Source organism: Nicotiana tomentosiformis, chromosome 8 (assembly GCF_000390325.3).
Source record: "Nicotiana tomentosiformis chromosome 8, ASM39032v3, whole genome shotgun sequence".
Taxonomy (NCBI): Eukaryota; Viridiplantae; Streptophyta; class Magnoliopsida; order Solanales; family Solanaceae; genus Nicotiana; species Nicotiana tomentosiformis.
This window is the reverse complement of record NC_090819.1, coordinates 36,445,136-36,465,239: the sequence shown is the minus strand read 5'-3', so window position 1 is coordinate 36,465,239 and position 20,104 is coordinate 36,445,136. Positions and strand designations below refer to the sequence as shown.

The 20,104-nt window shown below is 38.1% G+C and overlaps 1 long non-coding RNA gene across 1 annotated transcript; it reads left to right on the top strand.

Moving 5' to 3' along the window:
* The first annotated feature begins 254 nt into the window (after positions 1 to 254).
* On the top strand, positions 255 to 1,675 carry LOC104084557 (uncharacterized). The gene is made up of 2 exons (XR_683640.4): positions 255 to 435; positions 1,005 to 1,675. It is a non-coding gene; the product is annotated as an uncharacterized lncRNA (long non-coding RNA).
* Positions 1,676 to 20,104: the final 18,429 nt, after the last annotated feature.

The following is a 20,104-nucleotide window of genomic DNA, read 5'->3' as shown; positions in this document are numbered from 1 at the left end:
ATAAATTTATGATGAGGATAGTTTTGTCATGAATAAATTAATTTCTTGCTTCTACTTCTGTTTCTTAGAAGAAGTTAGAATTTTCTATTTTTTTCCAAAAGCAAAAAAAGTGCTTCTTCTGTTAACCAAAAATACTTCTCTGTATTGGCCAAACAATTCAAAGTTTTTAAAAAGTATTTTTTTGAGAAAAAAAGTACGTTTGACCTCAAAAGCTTGGCCAAACAGGCGCTAAGACTCAAAGTCTCGACGTATCTGCTTCCCTGTCAAATTCGGAACTAAGGACATGTTAGACTTTTCATCTAATAAAGTATATGCGTCTATCATTCTCCTACAGAACAACCATGTATTTGAGTTAAGTCATTTGGCCGGGCGGACGAACTGACACCGCTTCTCTCCTCCTCCAACCCGTGTTCGCTTGCTCCGTACTACTGAACGGTAAGATTATTGCTTTGGGGATTTTCCTTCTTCCTCTTTCTATTCCATAAACAATATATGTCGCTTCTCCACTAACTCCTTAAGGTAGAATATTTTCTGACGCTCTCAATTACTGTCTCAACTTTATTTTTTCTTCTAGCGGGTAACTTGCCTGGATTATGCTATTTGGATACCAGGTGATTTTTTCCCCCTTTCGGGTCTATTTAAAGTGGGTTTTTCATCTGGGTATGAATTTTTCCTTGAATTTCTGAGCGATTATTCGAAGAAGCTAGAAATTGTTTTCATACAACACTTATGTTATTTGATTTTGACATTGAATCTTCAAAATTGCTTTCTTAATTGCCTTGGGAACAGAATAGCAAGGAAGTAGTCGAAACCCGAAATCAGCCTTATCTTTAGCTAGGTTTAACTTTGTCCTTTAAATATAACCCTTAGCACTATTTGTCCTTTTAAATTTACAAATTTTGATCACTTTTAGTCTCACTAACAGAAAATCATAACTTCAATTAAAAAACTAACAGAATGTTCTTTATAAAATGTGTAATGCTAAAAAACTTTCAAACTGCAAGTGTATCAGCACTTCAGCGGCAAAAATCAGCACTTCAGCAGCAAAAATCAGCATTCCAGCAGTAGAAAAGCATTCAAAGTGCAAAGCTATCTGCATTTCAGCAACAAAATCAGCATTTCAGCAGCAAAATCAGTATTTCTATGGGAAAAATACAGCATTCCAGCATTTCAATAGCTAAAATATCAGCATTTTAGCAGCAAATCAACATTTCAACAGCGAAAATCAGCAGATCAACAGCAAAAATTCAGCATTTCAGCGGCAAACGTACTCATTCCAACATTTCAACAGCAAAATATCACTATTTCAGCAACAAAATATCAACATTTCAGCAGCAACAATACTAGAACTCCAGTCATGTTAACAATCAAATTCTTGAGTACATTGCATATGTTTATGCACCACATGTCCTCTTCTTACCTGCAAACAAAATATATGGTACTATTACTCGTTCATATCATAATAATTCAATAAACAAAATTCAATTGTATGTTATTGATACCGGAAGCTTTGCACGAGTTGGAGAGGCAGGAGCATAAGATGAACGCTCATCAACTTGGGAATCTGGCTGAACAATATTTAATTTGCATGTTCTTTTATTGTGGCCAGCATTATGTCATAAGCTACGAAGCAAGGAGTTCTGCTTTCTTTTCATTTTAGTTCTACTTGCTCCTACTTCATCTGGTTCTTTCTCCTTAGTTTTTGCTTTCTTCCTATTGTGCTTGTTCTTATTAATTGTGGAGGCAAAGGAGGCACATTGCTTGACTTAGGCCACATATGTTGACCATTCATAGGTAGAATAGCAAAGTCATAGACCCTTCTATATGTTTCCACCTTATAGCAATCATGAACATATGAATTAATCTCATCTTTTTTAGCCCAAATTGCAGCAATGGCATGCTTGCAAGGAATTCCTGTCAGATCCCATTTCCTATAACTATATATTTTCTTTAGCAAGTCCACAGCCCACTTATCATCTTTTTGATGTTCTCCAACAGTAACATGATTATCATTCCTTGAATTGCTTTGTCCCTCATAGATAGCATCCTCAATACCCATTTCTATATACGAATCCAAATGTTTAAAGTACACGTCAACTACCTGATCACTGGGAATATTTTTTGCAACAACGTTGACTTACTTATCAGTTGAAACTAGCCTCATTTTGTCACCTAGCCTCCTGGGCTTGTGCCAAAAAGTTACCGAGTCATTCCCATAACCGCATAATTCATCCATAGATTTGAATATAGACAACTTTAGTTCAGCCCCATTGACATAGTCAATAAAGTTCATTCTGCCCCCAACATAATGTCTTGTGGGCTTGAGTTTCATTAAACCACCATGTGCTATTTTAATGGTAAAATAATTACTCGTATAAAGGATCTGCATAAACAAAAAAAATTTGAAAGTTTATTTAGACATACTATATGAAAAAGGACTGCAATTACAAAGGCTATGCAAAAGCAGAACTTAAAAAATTCGAGATAAGAACCACAATATTATAGAACTTGAAAAGACAGTAAAGTATTGTAAAAATAGTGGAGATTTCGAAAACAAATTAAGAAGGAATATTTGCAAAATACAAGTAGCAAGAACACTCACCATAACTAGGGGTTATTTCATCATTGCTCCTAATAATCATTGCTGGGATCGCAAGTAGTAAAGACTTGAAATATTATCAAGAATGCTAGGGTTTTTTTACCTACTATAATAGAGATACAATACCTACCATAATAGAGATCAAATGAGTGAATTGGAGAAGGGAGGCTCTTGAAAAAAGAGAAAAATCGACTGAATAGGGGGTGAAAGAGCGGGTATTTCTTTTCACACATCACGTGCAGATCACGTGTTATTTCTCTATTAGGTTTTTAACGGTGAAACTAAAAGTGCTCAAAATTTGAAATAACTAGTATTAAGGGTTATATTTAGAGGACAAAGTTAAACCTATCCCTAAAGATAAGGGATAATTTTGGCTAAAAATTCGATTTTGACATTGATTCTTCAAAATTGCTTTCTTAATTGCCTTGGGAACAGAATAGCAAGGAAGTAGTCGAAACCCGGAATCAGCCTTCTGCTATTGCGTCCCTTGCTTGCAGGATGCTTCATCAATTTAGTTCAATAACGTTTTATTCTCAATATTTCTGGTGAAGCTGCTCCCTCAATTGAATGTCGCACTCTGGCTTTGCCACTTATTTTATTCTCTTCGCATTTTATGAAAATTTTCACTATTTTATGTGTTTTTTCTTATATATCACAATTTGCATGGATGACGGTTTATTAATTGTGTGGTTATCCTTTACCTATCAAAAGGAAAAAAAAAAAAACAGTGGTAGTTTTTTGACACCTTGATGGCTCTTTAACACCTAGGAGAGTAATTTCTGGAGTACTTATGTAGGAGAGTAATTTCTCTGTACGCTGTCATATGCTCTCTACATATTCATGTAAGGGTCGCTTTGTGCTAAGCTAATATCTGGTCAAAAACTATAGTTTTGGCTACAACTAGGGTTGTTTTTGTATGTCTTCATGCTCTGCTATTGGAGTTCCAAAAGCTGAAGAATCAGCGTGCAATGCTCCATTCTTGTATTGATATCGCAAGAGTGGAATAACTAATTTCTATGTACTGAGCTTGGCATCAAGCATTAACTTATTTAATTTCTAAAATAAGAACAGAAGGGCAAGGACCTTTTTTTATGGCAAAGATATCGTTACCTTTGTAATTTGCTATGCGTAATGTCAAACCAAGCTGCAAGAAAGATTGGGTTTGCAGTAGTTATTACTAATAGTTGGAAGAACTTCTCATTCTTTTGAACAAATAATACTTGTACATATCACTTTATGAGTAGTATTGTTTAGATGAAATGTCAAGCTAACCTATTTGAGTACACCATACATTAAGATGATAGATGAAAAGATAAGTTAATATCCACAATAGGACTTTAGATGGATGTTAGAAACATATAAGAGTTTTCTTTCTTACAAAAAGGTGTCATTCTCTTTGTGTTTTATATGGAGAGATTTAGTTCCATATTACCTAGGATTGCTGATTTTATAGGAAACTTGAAAGAAATACTTGAAGATTAGCTTCAAAGCTTTAACGTTCACTTTCAATAGTCAGAAACATGATTGTTTTGAAGTGAAGGGTTTTGCCTACTAACAACGAACTTACGTCACATGAATAAGTGGAAGTTGTTTGATATTAGCTGACTTGTCTTTATTTTGCTAATACAAAAGATGTCTTTATTGACTTGTTATTCTTCTTGCAAAAAAAGGATATTTTATTTGCATATTCGATTCTTTTGTTGACATTCTTTATTCTGATCTGTGGACTTGAGCGTTGTATCTCTTTTGTTGCTGGAGTGTTTTATCACATTTCATATGTTGTGGAAGCTAAAGTAGAGCAAATAGAAGAAATGTAATATATTTTACAGACGGACCACAAATGAATTTTGTTTATTACTGTAATGGAAAGAGGGAGAGACATGCAAAGAAGGTGATTAGCATGATTTGAAATACAATATTTTCTTATATTAATCTTACACGTTCCTTTGTAATCTGTCTTCAGTGTTACATTTGCCGACAACCAGAATTGTTATATTTGAGAGAAGCATATAAAAGTGTGCTTTACATTACATAGATAAACGTCAACTACGTACATTATTACCAACATTTATTGTCGATTGAACAATATCTTGATACTATGTAGTAGCTCTCTGATGTTTCCAGGGTATATCTCCGAATCATAAGAAGTAAGTAATCAGCTTCTCTTACTTTAAGGTGGGTTTTGCATCACATGATGATTATTCTCCACTATCGTCCATCTAAAGTTGGCTAAATAGTATTTGAAGATATCATTTTTAAGGCCAAGGAAAGTGCAATACATAAAAACGCTTTTCTTCGAATTAATAAAAGGTTTATAACACAATGGACTTCTTTTTCTCTTTCCCCCCCCCCCCCCCCCCCTTCAGCAATGGCACTCTCTAGAATACACTAACGAACAGACAATGCGCGTGCATTAGTACCATTCACAAGTGTGGACTTAAGTTATATACGACTCCGTTTGTAAGTATTCGAAAATAAATTTTTATTTTTACTTGTCACTTTTTGCATATTAAGAGAAAAATAATTTATTTTTTTGATTTTGCCCTTAGCATTAATTACTCATTTCAAATCCATTAAGATTATACACCAATTAATATGAATATCATAAGAATTATGCACTTTATTTATTATTTCATAAAAGTCGTGAAAAATCCAAAGTGGACAACTAAAAGTGAATGGAGGGAGTACCGTAAAGATTTTATCACTGTAATTTGATACATGCTAATAAGTCAGTTATCATATTTATTTGGTTACCATTTAGTACTTATTATAAAAATTTACTTGTAAATATTTTATAAGTGACATGATTATATTTTATTGTATCACTTTCTTATTAAGTGTTATTGAAACACGTCAATCATCTCTTTGTTCTTCCATATTCATAAGTCAAGATTTCTTATATCTTTTTCGAATTTGGAATGGTATTTCCATAATTTAAAATTAAATAGAACATATCATTATTTAGTTATCAGATTGATTTTTATGTTTATTTATTAACATCGATTAACCTTGAAGCGTACATCAACAAAATATTCTTATTAGACGGCTAATAAAAGAATTACCATGTGTTACTCAAAATATTTTTCCATAAGAATATTTTAATAGATTATATGTTTGCCAATTTTTTTAATTTTTACTAAATATATATTCATTTATCAAAACTTTATCTATAACTTTAAAAAGTAAGATTGAAATAATATTCATGTAACAATAAAATCTGAAAAACCCAAAAAATCCGACAAAACCGAACCAATCCAAACCGATATAGTTGGTTTGGTTTGGTTTTGATAAAACTGGAACCAACCCGATCCATGTACACCCCTGCTTAGTATTATTTTTCCTTTTTTTAATTTGTCATATCGAAAACTATATGTTGCATGTAATTCCAAGATTACCAAAACACTAGAGAACTTGGAGATGGCTTCAAAATCTTGTAAAGCCGACAATAATAGAACATAGTTCCTTATGTGATACCTTAGATAGAAGACTTCTAAATTTTGGTCTGGAATCTTCTTTCCATTGATAGAAGAAGAGTGAAATTAACTACTAGGAAGGAAATGAAAGTGTAAAAGAAACCTCAAGCACAGGTTGCTTCTAGTACAAGCGAATTTAAAACTTAGAATTAGTATATTCAGAATAAGTGTAATTTTGTTATATGTATATCTGTTTTTCTTTACGTATGTGTACATAGTGTTGGATAAAAAATATAAGATTGATGCGTTCAAACCATTATATTTTTACAGTTGAATTCATTACACTTATGAAAGTATGGTTTTAAAACTTAATTATACATTTTAAATTTTAATGATCTTTGCTAAGTTCACTAGAACTTGTTGATGATATCTTTGCATTGAACATTGTGTATATAGTCAAATATTCCTACAACAACTTCGACTGTTTCGATTTTTTTTTTTTACTTTTATAGTTATTGGATGTTAAACACCTATAATATTATTTAATATTTAAATATTATTTAATTGTTATAGATAACAATTATCAAAAAGTCAATATTTTTATTCTTGAATGTTATAGAAGATTAAAAAATTACCTTATTTAAAATCTCAAAAGATATGCATATTTTACTAGTTAATATAACGACCCGACCGGTTGTTTTAAGTTTTTGCACTTCGCTCGGTAGTTTGAGGGCATGAGTAACTCCGTATGATATATTATGACTTGTGTGAATCGTCGATTTTGATTTTCAGGTTATTCGGAATCGATTTGGAAGAATGAATTTCATCGTTGAAGCTTTAAGTTGGAAAAGTTGACCAAGTTGGACTTTTATAAATTTGATCACGAAACGGAGTTTTGATGGTTCCGTTAGGTTCGGATGGTGATTTTGGACTCGGGCATATGCCCGGATTTGCATTTGGATATTCCTAGAAGGATTCGACACTAATTGGAGAAAGTTAGAAATTTGAAGGTTTGGAAGTTCACAAGTTTGACCGAAAGTTGACTTTGTGGGTATCGTATTCGGATTGTGGTTCCGAAAATTGGAATAGCTTCGTTATGTCATTTGGGACTTGTGTGTAAAATTTGAGTTCATTCCGAGTTGATTTATTATGTTTCGACGCGAGTTTTAGAAGTTGAAAGTTCAAAGTTCATTTAAGTTTGATTTGAGGTGCGATTCATCGTTTCGATGTTGTTATGAGTGATTTGAGGCCTCGCGTAGGTCTGTGTTATGTCATGAAACTTGTTGGTATATTCGAAAGGGGTCCCGAGGGGCTCCGGTGAGTTTCGGACGTGGTTCAGATCATTTTTCATCTTGTTGCATTGTTAAAGATTTGCTGGTACTGGTGTGCCGCATCTGCGGAGTCTTGGTCACAGATACGGGTTGTCCATCGCAGAAGCGAGAAGAGGCTGGGTGAGGAAGATCGCAGAAGCGGAGAATGTGGTGTAGATGCGAGTGCGCAGGTGCGACGAATTGGAGTGCAGGCGCGAAGGTGTTCGCAGAAGCGGAGTCTTTCTACCATAGGTGCGAGGGGTGCTGGGCCAAGCTGCTTTTGCAGAAGTGAAGCATTTTACCACAGAAGCGGGGGTCGTAGATGCGACAGTGTGACCGTATATGCTAAATTTCTGGGCAGAAGCTATAAAATTGAGGTTTTTGGTTCGTTTATCATATTTTGAGATTTGGGCTTGGGGTGAAGCGATTTTGGAGGCAAATTTCATCACAAGGATTGGGGTAAATATTTTATACTCGATTTTAATTATATTTCATGATTCTATTTTCGTTTTTGGTAATTGGATTATGAATTTTAAAGAGAAATTAAGGGTTTTAGCCAAAAGTTTCATAGAGTGAGTTTTTGAGTTTTGAACATCGATTCAGAGTCGGATTTGGGTGAAACTAGTATGGTTGGACTCGTAATTGAATGTGTTGTCGGATTTTATAAGTTTCGTCGAGTTTTGAGGCACGGGCCCGGGTTGGACCTTTGGGTTGATTTTGGGTTTTTGATTAAAGATTCGACCTTTATCGATTGAGTTTGTTTTCATTGGCAGTATTTGATGTATTTGAGTTGCTTTGTGCTAGTTTCGAGCCGTTTGGAGGTCGGTACACTCGAGATGACATTTTGGAGCATCGTTTGTCTTGCTCGGTATTTGATTTGGCTTGTTCGAGGTAAGTAACACTTCTAAACTTGGTGCTGAGGGTATGAACCCATTAATATACGTGATATGTATTTAGGTGTTAAGGTGACGCACTTTCTAGGTGACGGACGTGTGGGCGTACAACGTGTGAGTTATGACTCGATTATTTCTGTGGTACTGTGTAGTTACCTAATCTTGTTTTTATCCAAGAGATTTCTATGTGTTTGAGTAATTGAGTTGTGATTCATGTTGGAAATCATGTTTAGGCTATATGCTGATTTTGTTGGGACCCACTGAAGTCATATCTGCTTTGAAGTTATTTTCTTAAATTGCAGTTACATACTCAGTCATACTCATTTATTTGCATATCATATCTCAGTCACTGTTTCTATTTATTGATACATCATATCATCATTTTGGGCTGATTTTCATGACATTGTGAGCCCGAGAGACTAGAAAGATTGATGACTAAGTGAGGCCGAGGGCCTGATTGTGAGTGATACTTATGGGAGCGGGCTTCACGCCGCAATATGTTATTTTGATGTATGCCATGATTGGCTTATTATAGCGCTTGGGTTGAAGGAGCCCCTCCGGAGTCTGCACACCCACAGTGAGCGCATGTACCTATTGAGTGCCGAGCGATTGGGAGGATTGAGTGATTGTGAGGACTGAGTGTCTGTGAGGACTGAGTGACTGGGAGGAATGAGTAGATTGATACTCTGAGAGTATGCATATGGTTGATCACTATGTGGTATCGCATTCGATATGCGTACTTGACATGCAGTCATAGAGATGCATTTTTCTCATGTTGTACGGTATCATGTTATTCATGACTTCTCATACACATTGACATGTAGGCATAGAGATGTACTTTCCTCATGCCATTTGATAATGAAACATTTACATGTGGAAAAGATTTGGAAAGAAAATCACTGTTTTACAAACTTATTCAGGTTTTAGAGCTTTCAGTAAAAGATTTGGATTTTACTGTTATACTTGAAAAACATGCCTACTTTTCCAGAATTTTGAACGAGCTGAGCACTATATCTCTGAGTTACTTCTTTTAACATTTTCAGTATGATGTTATGAAATGTTGTTGGCTATTGGTGTGGGACTCCGATCTTTGTTCTAGCTCATCACTACTTTCAACCTAAGGTTAGGTTTGTTACTTATTGAGTACATAGGGTCGGTTGTACTCATTCTACACTTCTGCATCTTGCGTGCAAATTTTGGATGCTGATGTTTTTTGCGTACGGCGGGAGCTAGATTTGAAGATGTACCTGCGTTCCAGTTATGGCTATCCCTTGTCCTTGGTATCATTAGACTCGAACTATGTTCAATTATATTTCAAACAGATGTTGTACTTATTGTAATTCAGTCTTGTAAAAAATCTAATCTTAGAAGCTTATGATTTGTACTACCAGTCCTTGGGAACTCTTTTTATAATAGTTTAGTTGTATTATCATTCCTCCTCTTAATAAATATCATTTGAACTGGTTTATTGTTAACTGGCTTACCTAGCGGGTTGGGTTGGGTGCCATCATGACTAGTTGGATTTAATATTGTGACAAGTTCGTATCAGAGCTCTAGGTTCATAGGTTCTACAAGTCATGAGCAAATGTCTAGTAGAGTCTTGCGGATCGGTATGATGACGTTCATACCTATCTTCGAGAGACTACATGGCATTTAGGATAAACTTCCCATCTTTCTTTCCTTATCGCGCGGTATTGATTCAGCTTGAAGCGTAGCTCTTTGAATTCCTTCCACGCATTCGTATGCATATGTGAGCGCTCGGTATCAGCTGTGCATCGACGGCTTGTGGATCCCATGGATGAGGTGTGAGATGTATCTTCTGTGTTTCGGTGATGGGCCAGTCTAGAGGACTTGAGGCCAAGTTTAGACCTCAGCTTAGGCTCGGTAGTTTCAGTTGTGTGAGTATATGCTTTTGGACTTATATGTCTGGTAGTATCCCTATGAGTGGAATTTGTGGCTCGATGAGTGGTTGGATGACTATGTGATGAAGTATGATATGATTGTGGGATGTGTTCAGATGGTTGAAACGTGATGAGAATAGTTTGCTTGAGATGTAAAAAAGACTATTGGGTGATTCATTTCTGTCTTAATCTGTTGTATAATCTCGAATTATGATCGTAATGCGGAATCTTTCACGTTGTTTATTTGCGGAACAAAGTAGATTTTCATATCTTGTTGATGAGTTCAAACTCAAGAAGATTGAGAGATTGCATATTAGTCGTGGCTGTGAAGGGTATATAAAGATGCCGGTTTAAGATTAAGCAGGCGGGTTATCTCCTGCAGGGTAATTTATGGATGTGTGATCCTTATGATGTTATGTGGAGGCTTTCTTTCCTATCGATGGGCCATATTTGTGCGATTTGAGTTGGATCGGTTGTAATAGTTGACCTGACCGTCACGAGGATGAATGCCTGATTTATAGATTATTTGAGGTATTAGATGATTTGTGTTACAAGAGCTTATGAAGGATTGAGTTGAAATTCGGTGCGGGATTATGGAAGTAATAGAGTATGGGTATTATGAGTTATCAGATGTTTTATTCCATGGCTTTGAGCTAAGTGGGGGAGTCTGCTATCACCGATTTGATTGCATGGTTATGTGTTGTGCTGGTTTCGGTTTGAGGCATACTTGTGAATCAGATGTGACTTGCGGAGGTTGAGATCGAGGATGACTCGAGTAAAGGAATTTTTAGATACGGGTTATGTCACACTTTATGGGTATATGGGATCATGGAATGATTGAGTTGTTTTTGTGGAAGACATAGTGCGCATAGAGTAGGACTTTGCTCGGTTGCGTTAGGGGGGGGGGTTACTTCTTTAGGTGTTGTTGTGCTAATGGGGCACAAGTCGTTTGGCCTATTTGGGCGGTGAATTGAGATTTGAGCAGAGTGGATGACTCTCGAGAAGGTTCTAATGGATTTAAGATTTACATGTGGCAATTGAGAATTTTTCGGACTTGTATATGGCTAGAATCTGAGATTTGCATCGGATGGTGTTGGGACTTGTGATATTTCTATATCATTACGGATTCTACATTTCAGTATCAGGAAGGTGAATGGAACGACCTTAGATTCACAGAAGGTCTCTTCAGAGTGGGTGTCTCGGTTGTGGTACTTTTGAGGTGCTTAAGAGGAAATACAATGGCTTATGGGCCTTAGGGCGGTGTGGTTTTATGCTAGGATCTCGTGGGGGTGAGTTTTGGTTAAGGATCGTGGTGTTATAGCAAGGGAAATGTCCATTTGAGGCTAATTCTGAAGGAACTCAGAGAAATAGGACAACTTGGTAATAGCTTGGATCAACACGGTAATGGATATGATTGGTTCTTTGGGTACTTATGATGTGGTGAGCCTCTACAGGTGTTTCGTATCAATGCTCTTGGGTTTTGGTGACCTTCATGGTTTGTTTGAGTTAGAGCGATTTAGTTATGATAGTTGAGTTATGTGCAAATGGATTTCAAAGTATTCTCAATGGTTCTACCATGGTTCGAGGTGTATATTTCCTGTTGGCGTGAGGAGCATGTTGCGTGTTGTGATTTTCTCCTGGATGAGATCAAATGGAAGGTTCCTGGCTAATTGAGTATGTAGTTTGCTTGTGACTCAAAGTTGATTATGATATTCTCGTACTTTTCATATTCATGATAGATGCAGTATGTTGTGTCGGATTAAGATTTGCATGTGCAAGGTCATGGTTTAGTTTTGAAAGGAAGGGCATGAATTCTTAAACAACATGGGTGGTTTCAGATGACTAGATGAATGGTATTACTACTTGGTATTTCTTGAGGAAAGCATACTTTTCAGAAGGTGCATTAAGTGTTGACTTACAGATGTTTTATTTGTAACATTGCGGTTGTGGTGGTATTTGTTGAACTTGCAGGATGGTTCTCTCGTTTGAGTCATTTTTACTGATTGAGTACATTTGGGTTGTTGCTTATTGGTGCACGGATTGAGCGGGTTGTAGTTTTAGGTTGTATTGATGTGGCATGTCACTAGAGTGGTTGTGTGATGAGATGAGGTCATCAGACCTAGAATGGGTGCTATCAGATTGGTTTGCGGTATATTTGGAAGGATAATGTCGTTGATCGGCTTAGAAATTGGCTATAGTTCTTGTCGAAGGAGAGGGAGTTCCATGACTTGTTGATATGATAAGTGGTTATGAGTTTCTGCGTTCTTCTTTCATCATTGGAAGTGTACGGAAGTTTTAGGACGAGGTTTTGTTTGATATGAGGTTTATTACCGGTACCGGGTGTTCTTCGAGCAGTTATTGTGGTAGAAAATTATTGCTATGAGTATTTAAGTTATGTGGTATATCATGTGATTGCATCTTGGGCTATGGTTATGGCTTGATACAGCCTGTTCAGACTTATACAGTGTGCATGCTGGATTCAGGCCTTGTAGGGAATTCTGGATATTGGAAATTGGGTTCCAAGGTTTATGGGCTAAAGTTGGATTAAGGATCTTCAGTTTGGTGGTGTTTTCAAGCTTATATGAATTAGGGTGACGTGGGATCACCCACGGGTATGTGCATGGTAAGGTTACACGACAATTTGATGGCTTTGGAACGACTCTTGGCACGTTCGAGGACAGACATATGTTTAAGTGGGGAGGTTGTAATGACCCGACTATTCGTTTTGAGCTTTTGCACTTCGCTCGGTAGTTTGAGGGAATGAGTAGCTCCGTATGATGTATTATGAATTGTGTGAATCGTCGGTTTTGGTTTTCAGGTTATTCGGAATAGATTTGGAAGAATAAATTTCATCGTTGAAGCTTTAAGTTGGAAGAGTTGACCAAGTTGGACTTTTGTGAATTTGACCCCGGAACAGAGTTTTGATAGTTCTGTTAGGTCCGAATGGTGATTTTGGACTCGGGCGTATGCCCGAATTTGCATTTGGATGTTCTTAGAAAGATTCAACGCTAATTGGCGAAAGTTGGAAATTTGAAGGATTGGAAGTCCACAAGTTTGACCGGAAGTTGACTTTGTGGATATCAGATTCAGATTGTGGTTTCGGGAATTGGAATAGCTTCGTTATGTCATTTGGTACTTGTGTGCAAAATTTGAGTTCATTCCTAGTTGATTTGTTATGTTTCGACGCGAGTTTTGGAAGTTAAAAGTTCATTTAAGTTTGATTTGAGGTGCGATTCATCATTTCGATGTTGTTATGAGTAATTTGAGACCTCGAGTAGGTTCGTATTGTGTCATGTAACTTGTTGGTATATTCGGACGGGGTCTCGAGGGGCTCGGGTGAGTCTCGGACGTGGTTCGGATAATTTTTCATCTTGTTGCATTGTTAAAGATTTGTTGGTACTCGTGTGCCGCATTTGCGGAGTCTTGGTCGCAGAAGCGACTTCGCAGATGCAGGCTGTCCATCGCAAAAGCGAGAAGAGGCTGGTTGAGGAAGATCTTAGAAGCAGAGAATGTGACGCAGATTCGAGTGTGCAGGTGCGACGAATTGAAGCGCAGGCGCGAAGGTGTTCGCAGAAGCAGAGTCTTGCTACCGCATGTGCGAGGGGTACTGAACCAAGCTGCTTTCGCAAAAGCGAAGCATTTTACCTCAGAAGCAGGGGTCGCAGATGCTACCGTGTGACCGCATATGCGGAATTTCTGGGCAGAAGCTATTAAATCGAGTTGTTTTGGTTCATTTATCATATTTTGAGATTTGGGGCTCGGGGTGAAGCGATTTTAGAGGAAACTTTCATCACAAGGATTGGGGTAAGTGCTTTATACTCGATTTTAATTATATTTCGTGATTCTATTTTCATTTTTGGTAATTGGATTATGAATTTTAAAGAGAAATTGGGGGTTTTAGCCTAAAGTTTAAAAGAGTGAGTTTTTGAGTTTTGAACATCGATTCAGAGTCGGATTTGGGGTGAAACTAGTATGGTTGGACTCGTAATTGAATGGGTTGTCGGATTTTATAAGTTTAGTCGAGTTCCGAGGAGCGGGCCCGGGTTGGACCTTTGGGTTGATTTTGGGCTTTTGATTAAAGATTCTACCTTTATCGATTGAGTTTGTTTCCTTTGTCAGTATTTGATGTATTTGAGTTGATTTGTGCTAGTTTCGAGCCGTTCGGAGGTCGTTACGTACGAGATAGCATTTTGGAGCATCGTTTGGCTTGTTGGTATTGGATTTGGCTTGTTCGAGGTAAGTAACACTTCTAAACTTGGTGATGAGGGTATGAACCCCTGAATATATGTGATATGTGTTTAGGTGTTGAGGTGACGCTCTTGCTAGGTGACGGGCATGTGGGCATGCACCGGGCGAGTTATGACTCGATTATTTCTGTGGTACTGTGTAGTTACCTAATCTTGTTTTTATCCATGATATTTCTACTTGTTAGAGTAATTGAGCTGTGATTCATATTAGAAATCATGTTTAGGCTATTTCCTAATTCTGTTGGGACCCACTGAGGTCATATCTGCTACGGAGTTATTTGCTTAAATTGCAGTTACATACTCAGTCATACTCATTCATTTGCATATCATGTCTCAGTCTCTGTTGCTATTTATTGATACATCATGTCTCAGTTATAGTGCTTGGGCTGAATGAGCCCCTCCGGAGTTTGCACACCCACAATGAGCGCAGGTACCTATTGAGTGCCGAGCGATTGGGAGGATTGAGTGACTGTGAGAACTGAGTGACTGTGATGAATGAGTGGATTGATACTCTGAGAGTATGCATATGGTTGTTCACTATGTGGTATCGCATTCGACATACGCACTAGACATGCAGGCACAGAGATGCAGTTTCCTACTGCTGTATGGTATCACGCCATTCATGACTTCTCATACACATTGACATGTAGGCATTGAGATGTACTTTCCTCATGCCATTTGATAATAAAACATTTACCCGTGGAAAAGTTTTGGAAAGAAAATCACATTTTTTCAAACTTATGTTTTAGAGCTTTCAGTAAAAGATTTAGGCTTTACTGTTATACTTGAAAAGCATGCCTATTTTTTCGGAATTTTGAACGAGCTGAGCACTATATCTCTGAGTTACTTATTTTAGCATTTTCGGTATGATGTTATGAATTGTTGTTGGCTATTGGTGTGGGACTCTGATCTTTGTTCTAGCTCGTCACTACTTTCAACATAAGGTTAGGTTAGGTGCCATCACGGCTAGTTGGATTTCGGGTCGTGACAGTTAAAAAGTAAAGAAAGCTAATACATTATTAAGTGTCACAATCCAAAATCCCAACATTTCGTAATGACGCCTAACACACTTGCTAGGCTAGGCGACAATCACATAACTGCTTAGCATTTAAAAAAATATGATTTAATAAGCTCAACGACGGAAAATCTCATAAACATCTGATAAAATAACTGAAATGCTACTACAACCACCCCAAAATCTGGTGCCAACGAGTACAATGAGCACTACTTAGTATCAACAAAAACCCAAACTCTAGTACAACTGTTTGAGGAATAGAACAATACTAAAGAAAATAAAAGAAGGAGAGTCAAGATCTGCATGTGTCATAGCTGCTACCTCAAAGTCTCCGAGCAGGTACTAGCACAGATCTAGCAATCACCACGTCCAGATGCACCTGGATCTGCATACGAAGTGAAGAGTGTAGTATGAGTACAACCGGCCCCATGTACTCAATAAGTAACAGAACTAACCTTGGAATGAAAGCAGTGACGAGCTCGGTAGAATATAGTCTGAACCAATATAATGACAATACATGTATAATAATGACAATTACAGTAAATAACTTAGAAAAATTTCCATAATTAGCTCATTCATGGTTCAGAAATTTAGACATGCTTTCAAGTTCATAATTAAAGACCAACACTGATAAGAACATGTCAAGTATAGCTAGCATGAGGAATGGTACATATTTATGCCTATGTGTCAATATGCATGTCAAATGTATGAGTTCACGGTGATATTCCCAGGTAATTACACTCTCAGAGTACTCAACCTGTATATCTCAAATTCCTACTCATCACACATACAGTCACTCAGCAATGTACGGGTGCTTGGCATAAATGCCCCTCACCAAAGCACGTGTATATATCACTATGTCTGCGCTCACTGCTGATATGTCAGACTCCAGAGGTGCGGATCCTGCCCAAACGCTAATATAAAACCTATAAGGCCTGCTGTATCGTTCAGCCCGATCCACATAATAATAATAATAATAATAATAATAATAATAATAATAATAATAATAATAATAATAATAATAATAATAGCAAAGCCAATATGGCCTATTTTGGCGTGCAACCCGATCCACAATATCACTCATGACACGGCTCACTGGCCCAACTCAGTCATCAATATCCCAAGTCTCAAGGGTTCACAAATCTCGTACCACTCAGCCCAAACAATGATAACATGTGATGTAACAATGAATGATAAACATAGACTGAGATATGATATACAAATGATAAACCATGACTGAGTATATAATTGCAGTTAAAGCAGATAACTCTAAACAGCAGAAATAACCTCATTAGGTTTCAACTAAATAAGTAGATAGCCTAAACATGATTTCTAACATGAATCACAACTCAATTACTCTAGCAAGTAGGGATTTCACGGATAAAACAAGACTTGATATCAACATAGTGTAAGAATCCACTCGGATCATGATTACCACGGTGCACGCCCACACGTCCTTCACCTAGCATGTGAGTCACCCCAACACAACCCAAATAACAAGATTTCCAGGGATATATACCCTCAGTTCCAAGTTTAGAAGTGTTACTTAACTCAAAGCGCGCAACTCAATGCTCCAACAAACCCTTGCCTCACGAATCGGCCTCCGAATGACTTGAATCTAGTCACAAATATTTTAATATAATCAATACAAGCTATGGGAATCGATTCCATACAATAAAGCTAAGATTCTTAACCAAAATCAAAAAGTCAACCCAAAACGTCAACCCCGAGCTAGCACCTCGGAACCCGACAAAATTCACAAAATTCGAACATCCATTCAATTACGGGTCCAGCCATACCAAAATCATCCAAGTCCGATCACAAATCGACCCTCAAATCTCCAAATCTCACTATCCAATACATAGTCCAAAAATCCCCAAATTTTACCTTAAACACACATAATCTAGGTGTAAAAATCAATGGGTAAAAAATATTTATCAATAAAAGTGATGAATCTTCACTTATCTCTTCAATTGTAGCCAAAACCCTCTAAACAATCGCCCCTAGCCGAGCTCCAGAAGTCCAAAATGAGAGAAAAATTCGAAACCCTTCGTTTATAGTTTATGCAAGTGAAATCGCATCTGGGATCAAATTCTACGCTTTTGCGGAACCGCTTCTGCGGTCAAATTTACGCATATGCAAAAATCTCTTAGATACCCGACCAAGCACACCTGCATCTCGAGATGCGCACCTGCGAAACCGCTTCTGCGGTCCAGCCTTTGCTCCTGCGCGTCTGCACTTGCGAAGACACTCCGCTGCTGCGACTCCAGCCTCTCCTGCCCAAATCCGCTTCTACGGTAAACTTCTTCGCACTTGCGGGCTCACAGATACGGAAAATTCCTCGCATTTAAGGCCTCTGTCAAGCCCAGCCAATCTCCGCACCAGCGGTCAAGACCTCACAGGTGTGATCACACCAGAAGCCTTAAGCTTCAGCAATTCCCTAAGTCCAAATATAATTCCAATTTCAATCTGAATCACCCCCGAGGCCCTCGGGACCCCATCCAGACATACCAACAAGTCCTAAAAAATGATACGAACCTAGTCGAAGCCTCAAATCACATCAAACAAGATCAAAATCACGAATCGCACCCCAATTCAAGCCTAACAAAACTAATGTATTTCCAACTTCTAAAACCAATGTCGAATCATATCAAACCAACTCCGATTGACCTCAAATTTTGCACACAAGTCATAAATAACACAACAGACCTACTCCAACCCCTGAAACCAAAATCCGAGCCCGGCATAAACAAATTCAACTCTTGGTCAAACATCTCAACCTTTCAACTTTCGCAAAAAATCCTCAAATCAAGCTACGGACCTCCAAATCAATATTCGGACATATGTCTAAGGTCCTAAATCACCATATGAAGCTATTGGAACCATTAAAACTCCATTCTGGAGTAGTCTACGCAAAAGTCAAACTCCGGTTAGCTCTTCCAACTTAAGCTCAACCTTGGGACTAAGTGTCCCAATTCACTCCTAAACATCACCGAAATCGAACCAACCAACCCGACAAGTCACATAACTACAAATGTACATAGAAGAAGAGATAAATGAGGGAACGAGGCTACAATACATAAAATGACCAGCTGGGTCATTACATCCCCCCCTCTTAAATAAATGTTTGTCCTCGAACGGGTTTAGAATCATATATGGAGTCTCAAATAGGTGTGGATATATGCTCCGTATCTCTCGCTCGATATCCCATGTATCCTCCTTTACTGGCTGGCCTCTACACTAAACTTTCATTAAAGCTATGTTCTTTGATCTCAGCTTTTGAACATGCCGATCCAAAATGGCCACCGGCTCCACATCATATGTCAAATCCCCAGCTAACTGAACCGTGCTGAAATCCAAAACATGAGACAGATCACTATAATACTCCCGGAGCATAGAATCATGAAACACTGGGTGAACACCCGATGACTAGGTGGCAATGCGAGCTTGTAGGACACCGCTCCAATCCTCTCAAGCGTCTCAAAAGGGCCACTATACCGAGGCTCAACTTGACCTTCTTCCCGAACCTCATCACAACCTTCATGCGTGAAACTTTGAGCAATACCTTCTCTTACACCATATATGCAACATCACGAACCTTCCAATTAGCGTAACTTTTCTATCTAGACTGTGCTGTACGAAACCGATCTTGAATCAATTTGACTTTCTCCAAAGCATCTCGAACCAAATCAGTACCCAATAACCTAGCCTCTCCTAGCTCAAACCAAGCAACTGGAGAATGACACTTCCTCCCATATAAGGCCTTATAAGGAGCCATATGAATACTCAATTCGTAGCTGTTGTTGTAGGCAAACTCTACAAGTGGCAGAAATTGATCCTAAGAACCGCCGAAATCCATAACACAAGCGCGTAGTATATCCTCTAAGACCTGAATGGTGCGCTCGGACTATCCGTCCATCTAGGGGTGGAATGTTGTACTCAACTCAACCTATGTGCTCAACTCTCACTGCATTGATCTTTAAAATTGCGATGTGAACTGCGTTCCCCAATAAAAAGTAATGGACACCGGCACACCGTAAAGACGCACAATGTCACGAATATAGATCTTAACCAACTACTATGAAGAATAGGTAGTCACAACCGGAATGAAATGTGCGGACCTAGTTAACCGGTCCACAATTACCCAACAACGAAGTCCATGACAATATACTCTCATTTCCACTACAGAATCTCAAGTCTATGAAGTAAACCGCCCGACCTCTGATGCTCGACTTTACCTGTTGGCAGTTCAAACATCGAGCCACGTACTCCACTATATCTTTCTTCATTCTTCGCCACCAATAGTGTTGCCTCAAGTCCTGACACATCTTGGCGGCGCCCGAATGAATTGAATATCGCAAACTATGGGCCTCCTCAAGAATCAACTCCTATAACCCATCCACATTAGGCACGCAAATTCGACCTTGCATATGTAACACCCTATCATCTCCAATAGAAACCTCCTTGGCATCACCGTGCTGCACCGTGTCCTCAAAGACAAGTAAATGGGGGTCACCATACAGATGCTCTCTGATGCGCTCATACAAAGAAGACCGAGAAACCATGCAAGCAAGAACCCAGTTAGGCTCAACATCTAAACTCACGAACTGATTGGCCAAGGCCTGAACATCTGATGCTAGTGGTCTCTCACCAACTAGAATACATATAAGCTTACCAATACTCACAGTCTTCCTACTCAAGGAATCATCTACCACATTGACCTTTC